Source organism: Oreochromis niloticus, linkage group LG9 (genome assembly GCF_001858045.2).
Source record: "Oreochromis niloticus isolate F11D_XX linkage group LG9, O_niloticus_UMD_NMBU, whole genome shotgun sequence".
In the NCBI taxonomy this organism is placed as follows: Eukaryota; Metazoa; Chordata; class Actinopteri; order Cichliformes; family Cichlidae; genus Oreochromis; species Oreochromis niloticus.
In genome coordinates, this window is record NC_031974.2 from 9,200,182 (window position 1) to 9,224,587 (window position 24,406).

The 24,406-nt window shown below is 39.2% G+C and overlaps 1 protein-coding gene across 3 annotated transcripts in view; it reads right to left on the reverse strand.

The window, feature by feature from the left end:
* The window catches only part of LOC100705732 (cadherin-20), a 100,396-nt gene that overhangs the window by 49,781 nt on the left and 26,209 nt on the right, over window positions 1-24,406 (reverse strand). For all 3 annotated transcript variants that reach the window (XM_005449102.4, XM_025910096.1, XM_019362996.2), the window contains one exon: window positions 13,559-13,647. The gene's annotated coding sequence lies outside the window, so the exon portion shown is untranslated. The remainder of the gene's footprint in view (window positions 1-13,558; window positions 13,648-24,406) is intronic.

Here is a 24,406-nt window from a genome sequence, read left to right on the forward strand (position 1 = left end):
TTAAATAAGTTACCAGTACTTTTTATGCAAAAATGCTGATAAACTCGATTAATTTGAGTTGTCCTAACTTAGAAAAACTAAGTAAGCTGGAAGTTTTGCTTCTCAGGGCGGAAGGATGAAAGATGTGTTTTGAAAATGCCACGTGACTACCGTCCCCCTCCCTCCCGGATCAGTCCGCATGTTCATGGCGCCAGCATTTGTTATGGAATATATTGAGCAAACCTGGAGATATTATTGTTGTCATTGCTGTGGATCTTTACTGACTTGGTGAGTAAATGTTTACTCTTATTCAAACTGATTTTGTGGCTTCTCTTAGTTTAGCACCAGGTTTATAATCTTGCTAGCTAGTTAGTGTTAGCCTAGCGTTGCTGCTGCCGCTGTGCTCATGTTACTTAAAAATTAACACCACAGCCTTAAAAACCTTACATAAAACTATGTCGGTGAATTTTTTTGTTGATTGTTTGAAATAAATAAGTGAGATAAGAGCCCAGACAAAATTCTTTGGGAGGTGCAGCCGTTAGGAGTGGGGGGTGGATAACGGAGCTCTCCGAAAACGTGGAAGCACTTTTGCAAATATGTGATATTTTGATAAATTAAGTAGATATTTGAGCATTACTCAGCTACATTCTCGCCTGAAAATATCTTAAAAGGTTATTTTGTGACCCAGAAAGGGTAGTCTGGGGAAAAGGAGGATCGCATTTGTCGGCCACGGTTGTCAGAGCCTGTGCTTACTTGTAAGCGCGGCAATGGCGGAGGAGCACTGCTGAAAAACGTATTACTTTTTCTGGGTCACAAAATAAACTTTTAAGATATTTTCAGGCGAGAATGTAGTTGTGTGAATTTCAAATATCTGCTCGATCTATCAAGACATCACATATTTGCAAAAATGCTCCGACGTTTTCATGCTTTGTGGCAGCTTTAGAACATCTGTGGCATCTATTAATGTCAAATCTAGCCTTTATTTAACAACATAAGCGAACTCTATGTTACAATGATTGCACAGCCATTAAGGATCAAATCAGTTTCTGAAAAATGTTCTGTTTTTTCTCCCTCTGCTTGCTTCTTACTGTCTTTGAGGCTCGGGACCAGCACTCCTGTTGGACAGAAAGACATCAACTCAGTGGTAAGTATTTTGGTTTTCCAATATGTTAGCAACTGTCAGTGACATTTATATTAATCAGGCTGAACTTTAATCATACTTTAGATCAGCCTGTTTTACTTATTGTTTTGTTTGTGCTTTGGTTTGGGGAAGTTGTTTCTTTACTGATCTTTTCCTGTCTTCTGTTATTAGACTTGAGATATGACTGCACTATGCTGTTGCTGGTGACCACAGTTAATTCTACAAGACAGCTGTGTAAGTAAACAAACAACAACAGTTTGGTCTGCATTTCTTGAAAGATCACATCCCCCAAACTTAGTTTAGAGGGTCTACACTGTATATAGTGAAGTCTGCAAGTTTTCTAACAGCAAAATTTGTTTTGTGCCCAAATCATTTTGCACATCATTAGAATGAAAGTTATTGCCCATGTTTGCATAGCCCTTTTTAAAATGATGCTTTCATGACAATATTGTGTGTTGCGTGGTGGTCACGGCTATCCAGACTGACAATTTGGGACATTGAATGTCACCTCTCCGGTGGGGAGGGAGCCTGAGATTGTCTAAATTGGAGTCTGTTTTATACCAAATGCAGAAAAAAATGTTTTAAGAAAGCAATTAAGTTCATGTTCCAAAAAATATGATTGTTTGCTTGCAGGACACCAGGAGAGATGAGTCCTCCGTCACAGATGGTGTGGTCAGTGAAGATGGTCGCCTGCAGGTTCAAGCTCATTGCATCTCCAACCCACATCCACTGCCACTGCACTTAAGGGAAGTTAAAGACTTTCTTCTGCACCCACATTTGGATCACCTCGATCAATGATAGTCATTCAGGCAGTAATGCCTGGACTGGAAACAAGCCATCCTTAAAATATTACAACATTCCAGCTCATGTGTTGGAATGGAAAACAAATGTGTTGTTTAAATTAGAGACTGCACTTGTGACAGAACAATAAATATTTTATGTTGATTATATAAGTAGTGTAAGTACAAAACGAACTTGTGGTAGGCCTAAACTTATTTTCAGAATAATTACATCTGAGACTTTGTTTCATTGTAAGATTATAACAGTGATGGCAATATAATTGTTTGTTGTTCAGCAGAACAGTGTCCAGTATGTTGGCTGTTGTACTTTGTTGTGTTTGAAAATAAAAGTTGTGCTCATTTTAACATCATTACAAAAATTGTTGTTAATTATTTTTAATCATATTCATGGTACCACAAATTGTTTTTTCATTTAGTTGAACTTGAAATGTTTGTCAGTAGGTAAACAATTAGTATTGTCAGAAAGTCAGAAATATCAAGTTATTCTTAATACTGCAGACTTGCAATGTATAAGTTGTCCTAACAGTCATCTTAAGTAAGCTTTACTTAGTTTTTTTGAGGCAACGAGTTTCCATAATTTTTTTGAGTTCTGGGAACTAACACGGCTGTGTACATTTTGAGTACAGTGTACTCAAAATGAGTAAGTTGCCCTAACTTGGTCATCTTACGTAAACTTGATCCAATTTTTTTGAGTTCTGGGAACAAATGAGCTTGTACAGAGTACTCAAAATAAATACGTTGTCCTAACTTAGTCATTTTTAGCTAAGCTTTACTCAATTTTTTTGAGGCAACGAGTTTCCATAATTTTTTTGAGTTCTGGGAACTAATTAGATTTTACAGTGCACCTTTCCTTAGCAAAACTGAGCATTCAACTACACCCAAAGAAAAAAAGTCAAGTCACAGGAGATGTACACAAAGTTGAAAAAGTCAAAAATAAAGCCGGAAGTGCAAAGAAGGAAGACAAAGAAAGTAACAAAGATATGGAATAACACAAACATTAAAGCGGAAACCAGGAGCATGAGACTTTCCCAGTTCAATTTTGTAAATGAAAAACTACTCATAAGGTCGCATCAGTGAGATTCAACAACTGTGCCTATTGCTAAAGTGACTGCTAGCAAACTTGCATTAAGCTGCCATCCAAACAGATTGAAGATTTGAGCATTTATCAGCTAAAGAGAGAGATATCCCCCTTAGGAGTTCTATAATCTGATAGTGATAAAAGAAGAGTGAATGTTGGATTCAAACACGACTCCTTACGAATGAACGATAATGGGGCCCATTCTGCGCTTGATATGTAATCAACCCACTATTAGCCGACATGTTCACCTGTGCTGTAAGATCAACTTTCAGGTTTAAAGTGCAGTATCAGCTGACATATTTAAGCAGATCTCCGTGTCAAAAATCAAGTTTAGAGACCATCAACCTTGGGTCAGGGGTATTCCATTACTGAAAAAAATTGGACACAGAGTGGGAGTAATGGGCAGTTAATGAGAGAACCAGCACCTCGTCTTTGCCCCTGGGGCCTAGTAGCAGATTAATGCAGCCATGCTAGATGCTATAACTAACTAATGAGCGCCTGTTAAAAAATATATTTATCTGCATTGTATTGTGGCTGATGCAAAACCTTGCAAACTATACTTTTAAAACCACAATTAACCCAAAAGTATCTGAGACTGGACTTCTCCCTAATAATTTAGAGGAAACCAAGAATTTTAGCTACATATTTACTGCAATTTCAGTCATGTTTTTGTAGTAAATTAAAGAAACCTGTCAGCACTAAGTGCAGTTTTACAGATAAGGTACACATTTCTTCAGAGAAATGTATATTCCTTGACCAGTTGGAGAGTAGTTTCTGAATGATGTTGCCAGTTCCAATGCTAAAGTAGCTGGTTTGTTTCCATGGGAGCAATCCCACAAAAGGTTCCTTCAGTTCTGGAGAAGAAAGAAAGACTTAAAGAAAGAGGTCCAGTTGTCTTCAACTGAAGTGCTAAACATTACCACGACCTGGATGACCTACACAAACACTCTGTGGTTTGCCCTGTGTCTAATCAGCTCTGTCTCTATATAGTCTTACGTCTTCCCTCATCAGCTGTCAGATAATCTGTTTGCCTTCTATGTTTCCATCTATTGCTCCTTGTGCTTATTGTTTTTTGGTCACTGTGTAATTGTATGCATATGGATAGACCATAAACAGTTCGCCTTCTAGTTACTAACTTGCGACTTACTTTTTTCACAAAGGTGATGGAGAGTACAAAGTTAGATTAGATTTTTTGGGAGGTGGAGTTGACATCTCAGTCCTTGTGGAACCTGCGTGAAGCGTGATGACCTGCCTGTTTTGGTGCCTTCTGTTTTGTCTCCACAACAGACCTCAAGGACAGTCCAGCTGCTTGCTGATAGAAGCTAACTGTGGCTCCTTATCAGGTGTTGATTAGACAGACAACTCACAGAACCGCCGTGTGTGTGCTCAGCTGTCCACTCCTTGATTTCGAGTATTTAAATAATAAATAGCACCTATATTTTATGCCACTATAAACTTATAGATCATAGACAGGGTACACCTGGTCTCACTGCTATTCCCAGTTATTATAAATCCTTTTTTTTTCTAAAAGACAGAACGTGGGAGAAAATATCTCAATAAAAAGAGAATTAAGAAAGAAAAGGCTGTTTGTGAAGGTTTATAAGCTGCTGGTAAAACATCTTGAATTGCTCTGATATGTCTGCAGGTGTTCACAGTCAACTCAATAATGGGAAATAAACAGGGCGAAGTAAACTGGACCTAAACCTAGCCCTATCCTATCAGAATATCATTTTAGGGTTGTGACTAGAACTCTGGTCAGCAGCAGTGATTACTAAGGCATCATCAGATTAACAAGCACACACCACAGGACACTCTCTATCATTAAAATCTTGCTCTAGTCCCCTGAAGAACCCTTGAGCAGGGAAAAAAAATCTCTCGCGAGTAGCTCCTAAGTGAACAAACAAAGCACGAAGATGCAGAAATGAGGACCTCGAGAGCAGGCACGTGAATATTCTTTGAAGCACCAGTTTTTTCCGTTGCCACAGTGATTCATCTTTTCCTCTCTTTTCCATTGGGTGCCTGTCTCATCTACCCTCCTACCTGCTAGATCGCGTTATGTTGGCTTTTCACTGAGTCACACTGAAAACTGGCTTCATACAAAGAAGCATTGTCAGAAGTCCTGTCCTCAGTCCCCGTCAAGCTCTCACCCTGCCTGATGGAACACAAGGTTTCTCTGCAGAGATCTTGTTACAGGAGTTATGACCCATTCATAACAGCCTGTGCTCTGATGTGCTTCTCAGGTAGATTTTCTCCTGTTCGTGACAGATAAGCACATTTCTGTAACCACATATTGAGCTCTGAGTCAGAGAAGTGTTGCCACACTAGTGACTGCAAAGTTATATTTCAGGATACTTTTTGAAATATAGAAAAGAGTTGCTTTGGATTGCTACTAGCTTTCGTTCCTATGGATACATTTTAACTTTGGATCCCTACACTTGTATTTAACTCCAGTGGTTTTAGTTGCTTCATATCACTTTTTTCCTTCCATCTCTGTGTTTAACTGTGTTTGCATCACTGATATAATTACTCATGCTTCATTTGTGTATTTTATTCCACATCCACTTTTTGTACTATGTATTAGAGCTATGAAGCTTTCTGCAGAACACGTAGCTTTAAGCAAAGTTTGTTATTGACTGGCAACATCTGTCCATTTTCTTGTTATGAGGCCAGCAATTCAAGCAAAGATACCCAGACTTCCTTCTCCCTAGCCAGCTCCAGCAGCTCTTGTGGGAGGACACTTAGGTGTTCCAGCTGTAAAGGCATAATCCCTCAAAACACCTCACTTAGGAGGCAATAAGTAAGTCACTTCAACTTGCTGTTTTTAATGTTTAAAAGTTGTGACTTTATCTTACTGAACAACCAAACTCCTCACCTTGTCTCTAAGGGTGAGCTCAGGCACCCTCCAGTTGCTTCTATCGTGATCTGATTCTTTCGAAACTACCAACAGCTTGTTATTGGCAGATGTTGAACCACAGCAAAGCTTCCCTGGAAAATATCAGCCAGCCTGGGTTCAACTCAAACCCAAGGGCCTTTGCTGTCTTCCCTCTTTCTCCCTGCTTTCTGATCTAGTGTCTGCTGCGCTATCAAAAAAAAGGCAAAAAGCCCCCAAAACATACTTAATACATACATATGTATATATATATATGTATATATATATAGTACTTAAACCTTTAGAGTGTCTAAAACCTAATTTAAACAATTATGCAGAAAGTACCGTTTCTTCAAAAGTCATATATAAACAGAAAAACCAAATTAAAGTAATGAAATATTCCCCACTACGCACCGAGAGGGAGGGAAGTCCCAGAAATATCAGCTATGGCTCTTAGGAGAGTGTAAAGGAGAGTGAGCAGTAGAGACGGTAAAAATGATCAAAACTAAGTCTTTTATTTTTTATGAGAAGAAGTGTGTGCTTTTGGATTACACAATCGTTTAGAAAAAGTGTCATAATTTTAATGACGTTGCTGCCTAATCTTTGTTCATGTGTGGGCGTAATCTCAAGAAAACTAAAGATGAAGATTGGATTTTTATATAGAACCAAATCCTGTTTGTCATTCACTAGTCGTAAGATCATCGTACAATCCACGATTTAGTCTACGCTTGATTATGGTGATATTGTTTATATTCGTGCTTCTATATCCACCTTGAAGCCTCTTGATTCTGTGCATCACAGTACATTACGATTCATCACTGGCGATTCTTTTCTTAGTCGCCTTTGCATCTTATATGAATAAGAAGGATGGTTCCGCCTAGTAAATTGAAAAGAGCAGCATTGTATGATGTTTATTTACAAGGCTTCGCTGCAAAGATTCCCTGCTTACCTCCACTCCTCACTTGAATTTAAATACAGTACTTTCTATGTCAGTTTGCAGGACATTTTAACATTAGCTGTACTTCTTGTTCATACTGAAATGGGAAAAACTGGATTTAAATAATGTGCTGCCTATAAATGGAACAACTGTGACGCTGTATTCTTTGACTTCACTGGAACATTTTAAAGGTTGCATTAGTTCATCTGCAGCTATTCAAACATTTTGCTTAATTTGTGTGTATATGTGTCCTTTTGTTATTTAGATGTTTGTCTCAATTTTTGTATATGTGTATTCGTATAGGTGTCTTTTAAGTTCTCGATCTCAATGAGAGTACTTGTTTAAATAAAGGAGTTAATGATAATAATATTAATACTTTTTTATATTATTTAATTGTTTTTGCTGGCGCAGGGTGTAAGAGTCCATCTCCAGGCTCTGAATGTCCAAAGGAATGGCACCAACATGAGTTTCAAACTGGCTCCGGTGGAAACCAGTGGAGGATCTGGAGGATCTCCACCACCTCCTGCTTTTCATCAACAAATAACAGCTCCCCTATCAGCTCCGATGGCCCTGTCAGTCCCACCGGTTTTGCTCTGAAGTGTAAGAAAACTCACAGGCATGCTGAAGTTGTGAGATCTAATCAGGGAAAAGCAACATAAGTGAAAACATCATAAGTGAAAACAGATGTGTGGGTGTGTGGGTTAATCATAAATTCATTTTTAACTTAACAAGAACTTTGGTGAGAATTAATTAGTCGGATTTAAAAAAAAAAAACCTTCTCTGGCTCCCACACTATTAATACCTGTGAAAGTTATCTCTGAAGAATTAGTGACAAACACAGAGTAACTGATTTTACTGAATATTAAACAGATGCCAGGGAGCCACTATTAAAAGCAGTAGGCACTCAATTCGAGTCCAGCTGGTAAAATCTCAGTTGGGAGCTTATAAACAACAACCACGGAGGTCCACTTTGAGTAAGGCTCTTCATCTTTGCTATCATTGCTGCTCTGCAGTAAATTTAGGCAAGGCCTGGAAAAGATGACATTAAAAGAACAAATACAGAAGTAATTTAGAGTATCCGGGCCTGGAGCGCCGTTACAGGTTGATCCACACACAGTGAAGGATGTATTGGACAAATGAAAACAAGCACCGGCAATAACAGAAGCGGGTTTTGAATTTTAGCTAAAGGTGATTGGATATTTTCTAATTCATTGGCTTTAGTATAATCTAATGTGGGCTCTGAGAGTAATAAGCAATTACCGTGTGTTTATCCCCACAACTCAGAGAGAACTAATCTGCACTCAACAGCCAGGGCCAAAAATAATGAAATTAATTACGAGCATTAAGGCTATGCAACTGCCAGAGAAAGGTAGAAATGTAATTATCCACATTGAGACAGAAGCCGCTCTGTGTTTCCCTTCTGCTCTGTGTCTCATTGTTTGTGTCTCTTTTTAACTATAATGCTTCCTCGCTTTTCTTACAGGTCTTTTTCTTGATGAGCAACATCATCCACTGGCACACAAAAGGAAACAAAAGCTGTGTTTCGTCTTTGGAAACCATCCATATCATTATTTAAATTGTCCCTAAAACAAATTTATGGTGATTTTTGTCATGTGGCCCGCCTTATCTCCATTTATTACGGCTTCAAAATTCTCATAACAGACAAAGCAGCTTTAGAAAGTAATACAGTTTGATAGGAGCTATTCATTATGATGGCAGGACCGGCAGATATTAAGATTATAAGGGGTTTATACAAACAACAACAAACCAGCTTGTAACAGGATTATAGCGTGCCGTCCTGCATGCCAGCTTCGTTACATTGGACTGCGATGCTGTAATCTGCTATCAGTAAAGTAAATCCAGTGGATATCAGTTTACATATTATTTCAGTCGCACCAAAAAAAACCAAAAAAATCAAACAAGCCTCACCATTAATCTGCGTCAAGTGAGTTTAAAATGATCTACGAGTCCGCTAGATATTAAGATTTAATCATTAGTGACATAAAATCAATCCACACAAGACCCAATTCAATTTTTATTAAATTTTTCTTTTTCATCTAATTGCTCTCATATCAAAGACGACATCTACAGTCCCAGAGGAAGATTTGCTCTCACAAAAACCCCCCCAAAATACAGATAACCACACTGTAACAAGTGAACTCAGTTCCCCTATGCTAACACATGTACGCGAATACAAATGAACACTATCGATTTAGTGTGTTCACAGCTGTTACGGCACAATTTACAATGCCAACGTGAGCACTTCTCTGTTTTTTTAGTCCCACATCTTTAAATTGAAGGTGGCAAGGTGGATTCAGGTGGTGATCTGTGCCATTTGCTAGTACTTTAGCAAGACAGAATAGCAGATTTCGTGTAATCTTGTAGGGTTTCTTTCGTTGGACATGGCTAACATTGTTAAAAACAAGGGCTGGACAGTACCACGGTTGCTGAATTCTTTATATACAGCAAGGTTGAATTATGCTTTTATAAAGCTGCAGCAGACGGTTAGGGGCATGGGACAGAGACAAATATTTTCAAAGTCCTTGCAACTGAGCCAACAGACTGAGTCATCAACTCTAAAGAGCAGCAGATTATAAATACGTGGTTTCTGAAAATCGAGTATTTTTGTGTCTGGATTATGCGGCTTCTATTTTTTCCCCTCTTCTTGTGAGATCTTATTTCTCTGTAGGATGTAACACATAATACTAGTTTTCATTACCTTAATAAAAGACAAACATTACCCATGTAAAACTTTGTTTTGGAGCACATGCTTTTTGTGTCCATGTGACAATACATGTGCAATATTTGGTCTCCTTGAATTCGTTTTGTGCTGGTTTCTCTTACAGAGACTTTTTTGTTACAGTCCTTGGGTCTAGTATTAAGGTTTTCTTTTTTGTGTGTTTTTTCAAACATAAAGAATTATGTGAGTGTCCTAATTAGTCAGTATTTAGTTTTCTATTAATAGAGTTGTTGTTTTTACTCACTCGTGTTTGTTTATCTTCTGTATTTCCTGGGTTCTTTATGGCTTCTGTTACTGTGACTTTCAGGTAGTATTTAGTTTGCTCCCTTTTTTGTTCCATTCTGTTCCAGTCGCTGTGATTTTTGTCTTTTGGTGTCTCCTGTCTCAAGTTAATCTTGTTTCAGTTCTGTCTCACTTTCTGTTTTATTTTGGTAGCTGTTGTTCTCTGTGTCTTGTGTTAAGTTTACCTTCCACCCGTCTCATTACGTTGTCTTCAGCTGTGCTTTGTATACCTTTTTAAAACACTGTCTCAGTCATTGTCAGATCATCTTGGTAAGCTGTGTCTTCCTTCTCTGTGCTCCTTGGTATTTATTCCTGATGTTCTCTGATTTTGAAATCCGCTTTTCCGAACAGTTCATGTTTCAATTGTTGCAGGTGAACTGCTGCAAAATTAAAGCACTTTGAAATTTCTCTTTTCTTTCCATGTTTACTGACTCTTTGTTAAAGCAGCTTCTGTAACAGCACAACAAATTCATCTTAGGGCAAAATAAAGTATATGATATTCTATTACTTACAAACTGAACGCGAACAGATTGTGTCATGATTTGCTGTTTGACTGGACTAACAGGTAACAGCAGTTTTTCTTTGCATCTTTAATGTTTTTATTTTGGAATCAAATTAATTTGTTCTGAACATTAAATTCAGAGACTGTCTGATAGCCTAATTTTCTCTGGGTTCATCAAGCGCACACTAGCCCTTTCTTAACATTTGTTATGTGATTCACTGTGAGTATGAAATATTTATTTAATTAATATTGATTTGTGGAGAAGTACAAAGGATCAGAACATACTGATAAGAAACTGCTGCCACTGGCAGCTAAATTATGGAAGTATGAGGACTTTAAATGTCAGACTAATGAAAGCTAAAGGTTTTTGTTAATAGGAGCTTGTTTGTGTCATCAGCTCATCTCTAGTAGCGACTACCCGCTGTGGTCAGGTAAGACCGGCGAGGCCAATCCCCGGAGCTTGGGGCTTGGTTGTCATGGGAGACAGGATGTAACGGCCTTGTATAACTGCGGGCAGCAATTGTGCTGAAACATGACTCTGCCTTTGAGGAGCTATTGTTCTCCTTCCTCACACCTTGTGGGAGACCGGTGTGCCTTGGGGAATGGAGTCGACTTTCACCAGTACGCCATTTCTCAGGAATATACTTCATGAAATGAACATCTACTTCCCCTCACGGATTCACTCTCACTTCTCTGATCTCTCGCTGTCATCTACCTTCACACACAAACTACTAATTTTCCTGGTGTATATTTCACACCAGGCTGACAAGAAGGAATCTGATGCTCACGCTTTATTGAAACCTGTTTTTCAGGCTCTTTTCGAGGAGGTGCGGTGCATGTTGCGACGGACTAATCGCAGCCTACTTGACCCTGATACAGAAAGAGTGGACTGGTCGAGGTGTTAATGGTCTCTCGGGCAGCTTTAGGACGACGCAGGCAGACATACATATGCACTCGTCCCCTCTGTTAGTCATTTATCATGATCCGGGTTGCTGTAATTGAATAAAGGTGTCTAAATATGAGTTGTATTAACATAGATCCCCTCCCTTTTTTATCTGCATGCACAAGCACTGCTGTGTGTTTAATGGCTGTATTGTGAAACCACACAGAATCAGATGCAAGCTCCTTATTGAGTTCTGGATAAATAGGCAGAAAGGGCTTTGAAAGAAAGTAAGTGCAGTTTCCCATTAACGTGCCCGTGCGAATGCATCCCTCCAGGTTTTTGCTTTGCTCTCAGCCTCTCTCCCTCCTCTACCCTCCCTGTCCTCTGAGTGGGTGATTGAATTAATTATGTTTTATCACCTTTTAGCTGATTGAAGTCTACCTTACTCTCTTTAGACAGCTTGTGTTTGTGTCTTCACGCGCCGCGCCAAATGGATCGGGCCTGTCACCCAGTGCAGACGCTGCCATCAGTGTTGTCAGAGACTTGGACTCTGAGATCTGAGCGCTGAGTCTGGGTTGTCAGTCGGTGTTTCTGCTGCTTTTGTAGTGTTTTCCCCCCCTTCATTTTCTTCTTTCTTTCATTCTCGGTAATTCATCTCCATCAAAAAATGAGTCCCGGGCCTTATGCTGTTCATTACTCACACAATGATTTTGGGAACAGTTTCAGGTTTCTGTAGCACAGTGTGTCTGTCAAGAGAGCTGAGCTCAGGTTTCTTTCATTAGCAAGATACAATAGGACTGCTGGATTAGTTTTGCAACTAATATTCATCTTTCTTATCGAGTAATCGAAGTTTATTAGTTCTGTTAATTGCCGTTTTGTGCTCTTTCTATGAGTTGTCAGAAAATAATAGGGTTGTCACAACTGGAAGAATTTCGAGGGTGAAACTTTGATATGGTAGTTTTTCAAAACATATGGTTAATTAGGGGGAATTCATGATTTAACAGGTTTGGAGAACCCTTTTCTCATCATTGAGAAATTAACAAAAAAACTATAAATATATATTTATTTATTTGCATAAGCTGTCTGATATTAAAGCTTGTTTTGTTCGCTGTAACGTGTGACAAATGTGCCAAAAAAGGTAACAAAATAAAAGAAATCAAGAAAAATACTAAATAAATACGTTATTACAGTACTGTAAATGCAGGGAAATCTATTCAGTTCTTTTTCTATGCATGCATGGCATCACCTTGCTCACACTGTGAGCTGTTGCTGTGGGCTTGTGTATCACCGGCACAACAGATGCTGTCACATGTCAGAGTGTGAGCATTTTAAAGTTAAGAATTGTGAAACCCATTCACTGAACAGACCCTGTGTTTGAGGTGCTTAGAATTCATTATAAATGCTTTGTGATGCCACTTGTAAAAACTGGCCTTTGGTTGTCCTTGATCACCCAATTCAAATATGTCTCAATACCCATTCCACATGAAAGGAAACCAGGTGCTGTTACATTTGTGAATTTTAAAATCAACTTGCTGCTAAAGTATCAGCTGTAAACTTGTATAGCCTCACAGAGCAGAAAGAAATGTCCTCACTTTCCCAAAACCTAAAGTGATGTATTGAAATTTCTTGTTCAACGTTATCACAAACAATATTTCAATTTACAAAACCACTCAATTGGTATCTACATGTTTTAATTTAGTGATCAGTCATTAAAGTTAATGTTTAAACATTGCTGCTCTTAGTAGCTGACACTGAAAATGCTAGTCATTAAATGTATTATTCTGTTTTATTACTGTACCAACACGTAATCCTGTTCATTCTTGGAGATCTTTAATTGCATCCTTGTATTTTGCACTTTTACTTTCATCCTTGTTTTACATTTAACCACTAAAAATAGTATTTGATTGTGTTATAGGTTAAAATACCCCCACATACATCATTAGATCTGCATTAGAAAACAATGTTTACTTATTGTGTGTAAATATGATGTTATGTGGTCAATCCTTGGCCAGCATACATACAGTATGTGATGAATTGGAAGTAACAGACCTGTCAGGAGATTGTCATAATGCAGCAGGTAAGCGGGTCATGCACTGCTGGTTAAAGATGCCTCCTGTGTAAATGGCACTATCTTACTTTTTAAATCTAGAAGTCTATAAGACAATCAACCCATTTCCGCTTGATTTTATTCTTCTGTGGACACTTAAACTAATATGTTTATGGTCTCAATCATGAATTCCAAGACTTATTTAACACATCACGATGTGCATTTTGGAAATTATTTTTCAATTTAGTAACAAGTAACAAAGACAATGAAGACGGCTGTTTTAAGGTGTGGCGACTTTACCTTGTGAGTCTGCCGTGTCCCTGGTTTCAAGATGTCAAGCTCAAGATGGCGCCGTCCGAAATGTGAACCAATGGGTGACTTCAGGGTGTCTAAAAAAAAAAAAAAACAGCAAAGAATCACAATCAGGCAGTCAGAATGTGTGAATATGAATATTTTTCATATATGAAATAATGGAAGCATATACTTTTTCAATTATTTGTTTGTCCATTGTTTTTCTTTTTAAGCATTATGGCGAAATACAATGAGTTTTGTCAGGTAAATTCAAAGTAGTCGCTAAATAGTTTAATGACATGCAACACAAGTTTCATGTTAAAACATGGATTTTAATTGAAGATTTTGAGTCAGCAAGTAAAAAATATATATATATATATATTTTATATAAGCCTCAGTGTGATTAGGTATCCTAGAAAAAACAATTAAACTTAATTTATAATATTACAGTGAGCATAAGTCACAGTCATGTTAACTTATGGCTTGCTTCAGTGCTTTGTTTCATATTCATCAACATGACAAACATCCATCAGTCTTTCTCTACACGTGTTCTCCACACCACTGTGATAAACACACGTCGAAACAGGAAGACTCCTGTGCGTCAATACGATCGATCAGCTGATGGATTATGTCGAGGGATGAATTACACACCGCTCACAATTGCCGACAATTAACTAAACAGGCAGGGGATTGATCTACGAGCAGCTAACCTGGCAGGCAGGCAAGATCCTTAATTTTAGGAAGGCAAGTAAAGAAAATGTGACTGTAAAGCTTTGGGAGCGGAAAATGCGATAAGATAGGTGTAATGGGTTTAGGGGGGAGGGTGATGGGGGAGCAGGAAACTACCCTGGTAGCTGACATATAACGCAGTTGACGCATCCCAGATCCCAAACAACAGAACTCCTTTTGTCAGTTGCTGTGCTTGGCAATGTTTGACATCAGGGTCCTGGAAGATACTGTTTACAAAAGACTGCTGGGAGCTGGTTTCAAAGTTAGATATCTCTCTCTCTTTCTTTGCATACAGCTCATAAGATTTGCCTGTTTGACGCGGCACATCGGACTTAAGCAAATAGCAGCTTTTATGTGTCCCAGTTCTGTCTTACATGCTAATTCTAAGCAATTTAACAGGCAAGTGCAGGTCAGAGGCACTGACCAGAGAGGAAACAAAAAAAAATCACATATGAACCGATACAAGGGTTAGAGTCTCCCATCCAGGCATTAATGACAGCTGGTTATCTCCATGAAAGGAGCACACTCTATCTCCTGCAGAAGGTCATTCAATGCAGTTAAAGCACTAGAAAAAGTAGCAATAAGGCCTGAAGGACAATTTTGCTTTGTTTCCATGCAGTTTAACTGATCTTCTCTTAGATTTTTGGTAAACTTACTGCCAAAATATAAAAAATGCAACATAACTATCCAATACTTCCATACTGGGAAACAGATGCTATGTTTATTTAAAACATTCAAATCTGTAATTGCAGTCTTCACATTCTATCCTCTAATTACATAAAAGTATAAATATTTTTTTCCTATGCTAATGTATAACAATCAACACAGAATGTAATCCATAATTATAACCAGACTTGAAAAATACTCGTAATTAAAACTATTGGTTCACTGTGAGCTTCTGTGGGTGGTTTGTCCGAGTTATGGTGCTGTACATCAGCAGAAGGGACTATGGTGAGTAGGTGCAATCAAAGAATGTATACAAAAGATGGATTTGTTTTGAAGCCCTACGGTGAGTTCACACTAAACATGAATGTGTGATTATATACAGTCTTTCCAGTGAGGTGAAGCAAACTGTTCATGCAAGTTAAACATTTCCTGTTGTGTTGAAAAAACTTGTCAGCCTTCGCCTGGTCAGACCAACAGTTGAAAATAGAGGACAAGCTTTGCTATTGCTGTTTGGTTCAGGTTTGCACTTTGACAGATCAGGGAAAGAGAGGAGGGCTTGACTAAAAGCCAGTAAAGTTGTACGACTTCTGAAAATATGTTGCTGTAGTTTGATTTCAGCTTTTGAGTGAAATCCTCAGTCATGTCCAAATTCATGGGCTGCATCCTCCTGAGGACCCGGCCTTCGTGGTCTACGTGGGCCGGGTCCTCAGAAGGTCAGGTAGGCCGGAAGTAAACGTCTGTGAAATTGGACGATCTAGCCTTCTGATTTGCGTCACCGCTGTCTCGGTGGAGTTTAATAAACTCAGCTGTCTGCTCCTTAAAATATAACAGGACCCCATAAAGTTTTATTTTATCTAATCTAATCTAATAACTTTAATCTCAGCCAAACCGATTTACTCACGAACAAATAAAACACTGAAAAAAGCCAAACAATAACATTTTTAGGTTGTCTAAGTGACTTATATATTACATTTAACCTGAGTAGCGAAAGTCCGCGGTGATCTGAAAATGATGTTCCGGGAGTTTGCCGTTCTCGGCAGCTCTAGAGACCCTCGAGCTCTTGGCTAGCTATCAAGCTGGTGGGTAGCAGACGTCTCCGAAAACATTGAAGCACTTTTGCAAATATGCGATATCTTGATAAACCGAGCAGATATTTGAAGTTTACACACCCACATTCTATGTTAAAAGTTTATTTTGTGACCCAGAAAGATTAATAAAAGTAATTTTAAAACTTAGTAGCGTCCGCCATTGCCAGAAACTGGAGTTTGGCTGGGCCGCGCTATGAATTCTGGGATATGGTGGGCCACGAAGGACACAACCGACCCATCCTTCAAATTCGGTGAAAAGGAGGATGCATTTGTCGGCTGCATTCGGAGGAGTCTACGAATTTGGACAGCCTTCCGCGCGTCGCTGTAACGTAATCGGTCTACAAATGCGTCCTCAGGAGGATGAATTTGGAAACCCCCATCATCTTCATCCCAGTCGGTGTCATGGTAACTGTCCGATTTTGGTTGGGGTTCTTTGTTCTTCTTAAATTCTTGGTTTCTGTTAGTGTTAGGATTAGTGCTGTCAGATGCATTAACATCAGCTGTAAAATGACGTTAACGCCATAACCGCATTAACACGGCAAATCTCAGTTAGCGAGTTAATGCGGATCCCCCCTTGCGAGGGCTGCACAGCATCAACGCGTTAGCGCGGTTAGCTCGTTAACACGTTAGCGCCGTGCAGCCCCTAACGTGTTAACTCACTAATGCAGATTTGCCGCGTTGATGCGGTTATGGCGTTAACGTCATTTTAACGAGATTAACGCGGACAGCACTATTTAGGATTTGTTTTAATTTTGGTTTATTTCCTCTATTATGTTTTGTCTTTAAATTATGTGTATTATGTAAGCTTGTTTTCACCACTGAAAACTTGAAAGACTGAAAAAATCCATATAATCTGCTTGAGAGTTTCAGGTGGTGGTGCAAATTTCTTGGTTTTTGGGATTGAAGACTTTGAATTCCTTTGTTTTATGTTTGGTGTGAACACAACATTGTTGTGTTAGGGTTATGGTTTGCCATTGTTTGTTATTTGGAGCCAGAATTATTATTGTTATTATTATTATTATTCATAAATTGTGCAAATGGAATGCACACTAACAGATACCTGCTAATTAGTGCCTTGTAATGGGCTAATAAGATACTCAAACCTAAAAGAAATGCTTTGACAGTTCCACCATCCAGCAGTTTTCAGCTTTTTGTTGATTGAAAATGCTGTCAGGACCTGGGGGACAGCTACAGCTCTGTATGTCGAGACATCAGACAAAAGTGGCACCAAAAATTAATAAATAAATAAAAATCAAACCTGTAGCATTTTAAGAAAGATAAAACTAGTCACAATAGGCACATTTGCTTTTTGTTGCAGGCTGTAAATATGATTTTTTTTACCTGTAAAGTTTGGCAGTTTAACTCTGGCGTCTGTGGAGATCGTCTCAAATTTAGAGGCAGCCTCATGTGGACATTAATGGAACTCCAGCTTTTCTTTTTCATCTCCTGTGGCTTCATTTTACACGCTTAAAGGTTAACTTTTGGGTTCAATCAGTCCCTACTCACACACCATACCACAGCCATAATAAAATTTTATCTGAATACATTTTATATGAAATTGAATGTGTTTTATTTCACAACCACTAAAAAAACCCAAAGCTTTTCTTATCACTAAGTGGCTGATTTACTGTGACAGAGCCATAAAACTAAAATGATGTTCTCAACGTGACAAAACTTAATCCCAGTGATTGAGTAAAAGCAGATGATTGAGGATTACCTTCTGTTTGTACTCGACAGAACTTTTCATACCGAACACATGAGCGTGTCACTGCTGTATAAAAGTCATCCGCCCCCTGAGGATGCTCTTCACTTATTTGGTGTCGCACCTACCCGCATCAGCATGGTGCTCATAATCACAGTAAAGCCAACCCTCCCAGGTATTATTATGATGATGACATTTGCCAATAGAAGGGCAGGCAATCACAATAGATGTTTCCATTGCACTAAAAGTGATTTATAGTGGTGCTCGTAGAAATGATTATCCAGAGAGGGCATGTTGGCGAAGGAGGATAATAGTACCCTTGTGCCCACAGCCCCTTTCCATGTGGCGTGGAGAGCCTTGACTGCCTCACAAACCCTGTTCCCTCGGATGACTGAGCCTCGCGGCCTTCACTGAGTCTATTCCTCCCTCAGATAAACGCTGCTATAAATAAAAGAACACAAAGCCAATCACCTCTCTGTTTAAAGAGACGTGCCACCTTCCCACACACGGGAGCGTTTGTTTGATCTAATCTCCCTCGTTTGGTCTGAGGCCGCCGGCCTGCCTGACTGATTGTTGGAGCTGCTACTGCTGCTGCTGTGTTTGTTGGGGAGACAGAGCCCAAGCTGTGGGTGGTATTTGCCATTTGAGGATTTGCAGCGCTGTAGACCAGATGGCCGTCAACCTTGTGTTGATCTTGGAGCGCAGTCATGCCAAGACGGCTTTCCCCATAGTGGAATAAGAGAACTCGAGATGTTAAACATGCTCCCAGCCCCAAGCTCCTGGCTTCAGTGTGCCACAGAGGGATTATGGTTGGATCTGGCCTGACAGAAGGAGTTGGTCAAGGCTGTAATAGAGCCTGAAGCGAGTGAGAGCTGGCACAGAGCAGGCTCATAGGGTGCCAATAACTTCCTGTTTCTGCTTCCCTTCAAATCTTAATTCTTACTTTTAAACTTTATTATGATGTCCCACCCTTCAGATATGAAACTGTGCATGTCCCCTAAGCCCAACAGCCTGTTTTACTACCCCTCTTATCATTTTGACTCCCTTCTGCACCAGTAGCAGAAAGAGGTTTCAAGAAAGGAAATCTCTGCTGTGACTCAGGAGGAGGGGGGTTATCTGCTAATCAGAAAGTCAATTATTTGATCCCCAGCTCCTCTAGTCTCCCTGTCAAATTGTCCTTGGGTAAGATGCCGAACCCCAAGTTGCCCAAATGCATCCATCAGAGTGTGATTGTGTGCTTTAAAGCTCTTACACAAACTGCTTTTAGTGCTCAATTAGAGTAGAAAAGCACCAAATACCTACCAGGCCATTTACCATTTAAAGTTGCTAGTTTTCATCAATTTTTAGAGTCGTTTCAGAGGTGTAAAAGCAAAGCATATCAAAGGTTTCAACAAGCAACGCAGCAAAAATATGGAAAAGTTGAGTTCAGTGACACAAAAATAAACAAGGCATAAAACCCAAAGTGCTCACTTGAACAGATTGAAGAGTCTTCCTTTAAAATTCACCACACAGTTGGCTCCAACATATTAAGGAACTCATTTTAATAAATTAATTATTCTAAAAGTTTCACGCTGTCTGCCTGCAGCCAGTCTCTCTTTTTGGACTTTCCACTGGGCTCTACCCCAGTCTGGAGCCCTTCACCTCCTCAGCTGTGCTCTTCAGGCCTGAATTTGACTGCATATTTCTCTTTTCACCTGTTTGGATGAGTTGTCCACCCTCTGAACTTTATGTTCAGTTCATCTAAGGTTACCTGGCTGCTCTGCACAAGCAGCAACCCTCCTAGTTCTCTATGTATCAAGTCGTCTACTCTGCCTTATACTCAGTATCCAATCGCCCTGCTGTTATTATTTATTCCCTATGTATTTGTCTATCAATCAAATCTAACTAGCTCTGACTGATGATATAACAGCCTCGACTGCTGAGTGCCTTATTTTACATTGATTTTTATGGGGGTCAAAATGACAGAAAAATAAAGTCCTTGAGAGCGAAATCAACACAGGGAACACATTGGGCAAAATGCCATAAACATTAGAATTAATGGCTAAGACAATGACAGTAAAAGCAAATGTTTTCTAAAAAGTCCCGTGAAGTGATAATGGAGGAATTTACTCATTTACATGCACCTAAAGCTAAATCTACAAGTGCATGGATACGTTTTAAAATTTATCACTTTTCCTTTTCAAAAACATCTCTGTCCACATTATATCCCAATGATATAGCCTGTTTAGCACACCATGGGAGGAGCTAAACTTAATTATTTTGCTATGTAACTCCAACCATATAGCTGTTGGCCAATCAGAAGCCATCGAACAATACAATGGCACAGTTTGTCTCAAATGTAGATAGAGACTCGCACATCTGACTTTGCAGGATAAAATGTTGTTTTTCCTCGTACATAACTAAAAGCAGAAACTGAGCTGGTCGAAGCTGAGTTTCTTCATCCAGGAAGAAACTTTTAAAAGCTCAGTTTTCAGTGACCTTAAAGACCACTTCCATGTGACCTAAAGGGGAAAAATACATTTAGGTTTACCACAGTACATGTTTAAGAGTGGACCGGGCGTTATACTTCTAAAATAAAATAAATATAACACAAATACCTGAACGTTAATATTGTCGTTCACTATATGATGAATAAAAATCATATTTTTTTAAATAAAATGAAATGAGATATTACTAGCAAAACCCCACCCTGGGTGGGGTCAAAGCACAGCTGTGAAAATCTACAACTTTACTGTCTGCCTCATTTTCATTATTTGTATTTTAAACAAAGTGAGACACAAGCCGACCTGCCCGAGTTAGCTTATGCAAACTTTACGACTGTGTCTAAAAGTTCAAACCAGATTAAAGCTTAAATGTCCAGCCTGTGTGAGAAGGACTGGAACTCTGTGGTCATGAAAATAATATTTAATGTAACTCAAATACTTAATTAAGACTTAATTAGCGAGGCATGCTAGCACCAGTATTTTCTGGTTATATTCATACTACCGGTTATATCACCACAGACCTTACATAACATAACATAAGGACTGTGAGTACGTGGCTATTATTTCTTTCTATAGTTGCAAACTTTACATTTGCACCAAAAACAAAAAACAAAAGAAACCTTTTTTAACATTTGGATAAAAACAATGGTTAAACAGATTACAAGTTCAAATGTTTCCTGCACTTATCCACAGTGAGTGAAGAAACCACTCACTCAACAACATTTCTCTGCCATCATTCTCAGATAATCCTGCTCATGTGTCTCTGTCATGTGATACTCTGACTAGTTTGTCTGTGTTTACATTCAGGAATGAGTTGGAGCACTTTTCAAACATCTCTACATCACATTAAGCTTTATTAGTAACGTAATTAGAGCTCACTGGTACTGGTGGAGGCAGCTGGCGGGGAAGACAACATGGAAGACTGAAAGACAATACTGCAATTTGAACATCTCTACTCGTGAATAACACTGCTATCTTGGCGCGAACTTGATAAATTGGTATATAGTGTAAAATCGAGTGATCAGTGAAGCCATTAGTATCAGCAAAAATCAAAACATGTTCATAAAATTTGAGACAGCACCTTTCACCCACTCATACAGGAGCTCCCATCTTATCTTTGTGGTTTTAACTAAACTTTGCAAAGAACCACTTTTCTCTGCCTCTGAGAGAAGGTTGTTGACAGTCTCTGACTACACACCTCAAAAAAATGAAGCTGAAGTACTGTAACAGCACAGCTGTAGAGTCATCTGCCTCTTCAGATCCTCCACAGCTGTCCAACCATGATTACATCTTCACTCCTCATTTAGTCCTCTGTCCACCTCCCGCTCCACTCATCCATGTAACGACTACAGTCTCCATGTTAAAAAACAGCAGGATACTCCATCTCTCATCCCGAAACTTGGTGTTTTGCTGAGCTCTGAGAGACGTGTTTGCTTCTCTGGTTGCGATCCTTCACTCTGACCCCCCCGAGCCCATCAGCCAGCCTGCACCAAGTTGTTCTCATCCCTCATTATGTCCAATTCCACATCTGCCACAGGTCACGAGGCTCATATGCAGTTGTAGCTCTCGGACACACTCGAATGTTGAGGTGCAGCTCTTCACGCCAGGTATTTCCGATCCCTGAGAGGCCTGTTGTGTACCTCAGATGCTGTTTCTAATCTATTTGGGAATGTGAGTCCTAATGCTACACAGCAGCTGAATCTTCCAGTCCTCAACCTCCTGCCATGTCTCTTGTCCTTCTGTAAGTACTGTAGAGGGAGGGTGGGGTGAGCCAATATTGGGTCTCAATCCCCTTCTCAGCACATCCGAAATGAAGCCAGGCTGAAGGGATAGCCGATGAATAAAAGAATGCTCTGTGCTTAAATGCTGCAATATGTTCTCTGATCCTTGTCCGCAATGACTTCTAAAAGCAGCAGACGTGACTTGTCTGGGATGTAAGGTGAACATGATTGATTCTTAATGCGCTGCTGGTAAATAATAGTAACAGGAACACATGGAAAAAGCAACTGAAATAAATCAGTGCAGCTATGCTGTATTCAAATGAGCAAAAATTAAAGAAAAATAAAGTATTTCATTTAGAAACTGAAATATATTCAGCAATACAAAATGAAGTCAGTGTTCCTGGATGAGGGCGTGAAGATGTAATCCTGGCTGGACAGCTGTGGAAGATCTGAAGATTCTCATTGGTTAGTTTCATATTTTTTCTCAAACTGTCATTTGTTAGGTTTTAGTCCCAAAAAACTCTAGAACAGGTTAGATTTAGGAACCATTGTGATTTGCATTAAAATATACATTCACAATATTAACACCAACCCTGCATGTTAAAAAAATAATGCTTACTGAGTATAGCAGAAAGTTGATTCTGTTCGTCTGGACGTCGTGTTTTCAGTGAGAGAAAAATTTAGTCACGCATCCAAGTAATTTCCTCAGTTTCTTTAGTGACTTATTCAGAGATGATTGCTCAATCATGTTTACCTGGATGATTGAGCAAACATCTAGACTTATATTTATATATTTTGAAAATATGGTGCCAGATGGATCCTTTAGAAGAACATATATCCAACAAGTAAGAAGTGAGACCCATCTCACTTTGGCACTGTGAGGTTTTTCTTTTCCTAGTAAAGTAAGCAGCGGATGGGATGGGACAGAAGAGTGCCATCTGAAAGCAGACCACTCTGGGAATAATATGAACACCCCTGCCCTGAGACAAGGCTCAGCAAAGCTAATGTTAAATCAGCTCAACCAAAAATCTAAATAACACTGCACACATCTCCTAATTCAGTACCAGCAAAGAAGGTAGCACAATATCACATACACCTCACATCCTTCATGTGCAAAGACCTTGTGGGCTTTTTGGTTTTTTTTAAAAAACACAGAAGCCCAGGTATGTTAGACAGTTACAGTGTTTTTTCACAGTACCGAGGCTCACAGAGAAGTGAAGCTTAAAGTCGAGGAATGTTTGTGAACAGAAGAAAGGGTTGCATTAACTTGCAACACCTGGACGACGTCACGGGCTGTGGATTCATGTGTAACAGCTCATTATCTCAGAGCACTGGTGACTTGCTTTCTCACGTTCAGAATGCCTGTTACAGTCCAATATTCCCACATGCTCATTCAGTTAAGTTGGGCTAGACTGCAATACAAACAGTTCAGTTTGCCAGGTGCATGCAACATTTATGACAGGTTTTATTGACATTATTGGCCAGCCTGTGTGCTTTACGATCCTATTTTGGAGCAATAAAAATGGTCGAAGTGAGACAAACACACTTTGTCTAATTAACATTACAAATATTGACAGTGTTTACCTTTGGGAACATAATTTGCAGAATTCTTAATTTTTCGCAATATTTCACAATATATCTTCCACTGGTTTAGTGCCTTCTGTGAGTTAAGAATCTGGGTAATATGGTATCACTGGCTCTAGTAGGTGGGAGGATAGTATGTGCTTGAGATCAAATAAGGAAGTCCTTTCTCTTTGATCATACGGATTCATGAGTAGAAAAAAAAGCTGCAGTCTGAAGTCAGGGATCACTCACACATTCAGCGAGCTCATTATTTGAAATTTACTTTGTGTTTAATATGAACGTCCACCGTCCTCACAGAATATCTATGAGATAAAATAAAGCATAACAGACCCCCTTTTTAACATTTAAATTCCTTTAAAAGCATGTTTTTAACTTTAATTTCCATCTTCCAGTGACCAAATGCATGTCGACTCCTTGACAGATTAATATAGCTAGGCTATAATTAAAGCAGAGATGCAGCAGAATTATATTAATAATCTGTGATCATGGAGGCAGCTGTAAGACAGCATTTGTCTTATTTGTTTTTTTTGGCTTCTAAATAAAATGTCGTTGACATCTGTTGCAGCACAAAAGCACCTGCCTCTTTTGTTGAACACTTCAAAATACAAGGAGGCTGGTGGGGAGTCGCAGATCTCAGCACCTGGCAAAGCACTTGTTGGTTCATTTGAGGGTCATTTAGTGAAATCAGACAGCAGAGCCTGCATCCTTTTTTAAAAAAGGAGTAAAACAATCAGTCAGGGGGTTGAGACTGTTTTTAAATGCAGCACCGGTTGTTTTCAGGAAAGAAGTGACATTATATCGCTGTGGCGTCAAGATTGCATCATTTGATTCTCCTCGAACCATGAAGCAGTGATATCATCTCATCTGAGCGTCTGATTATTTCA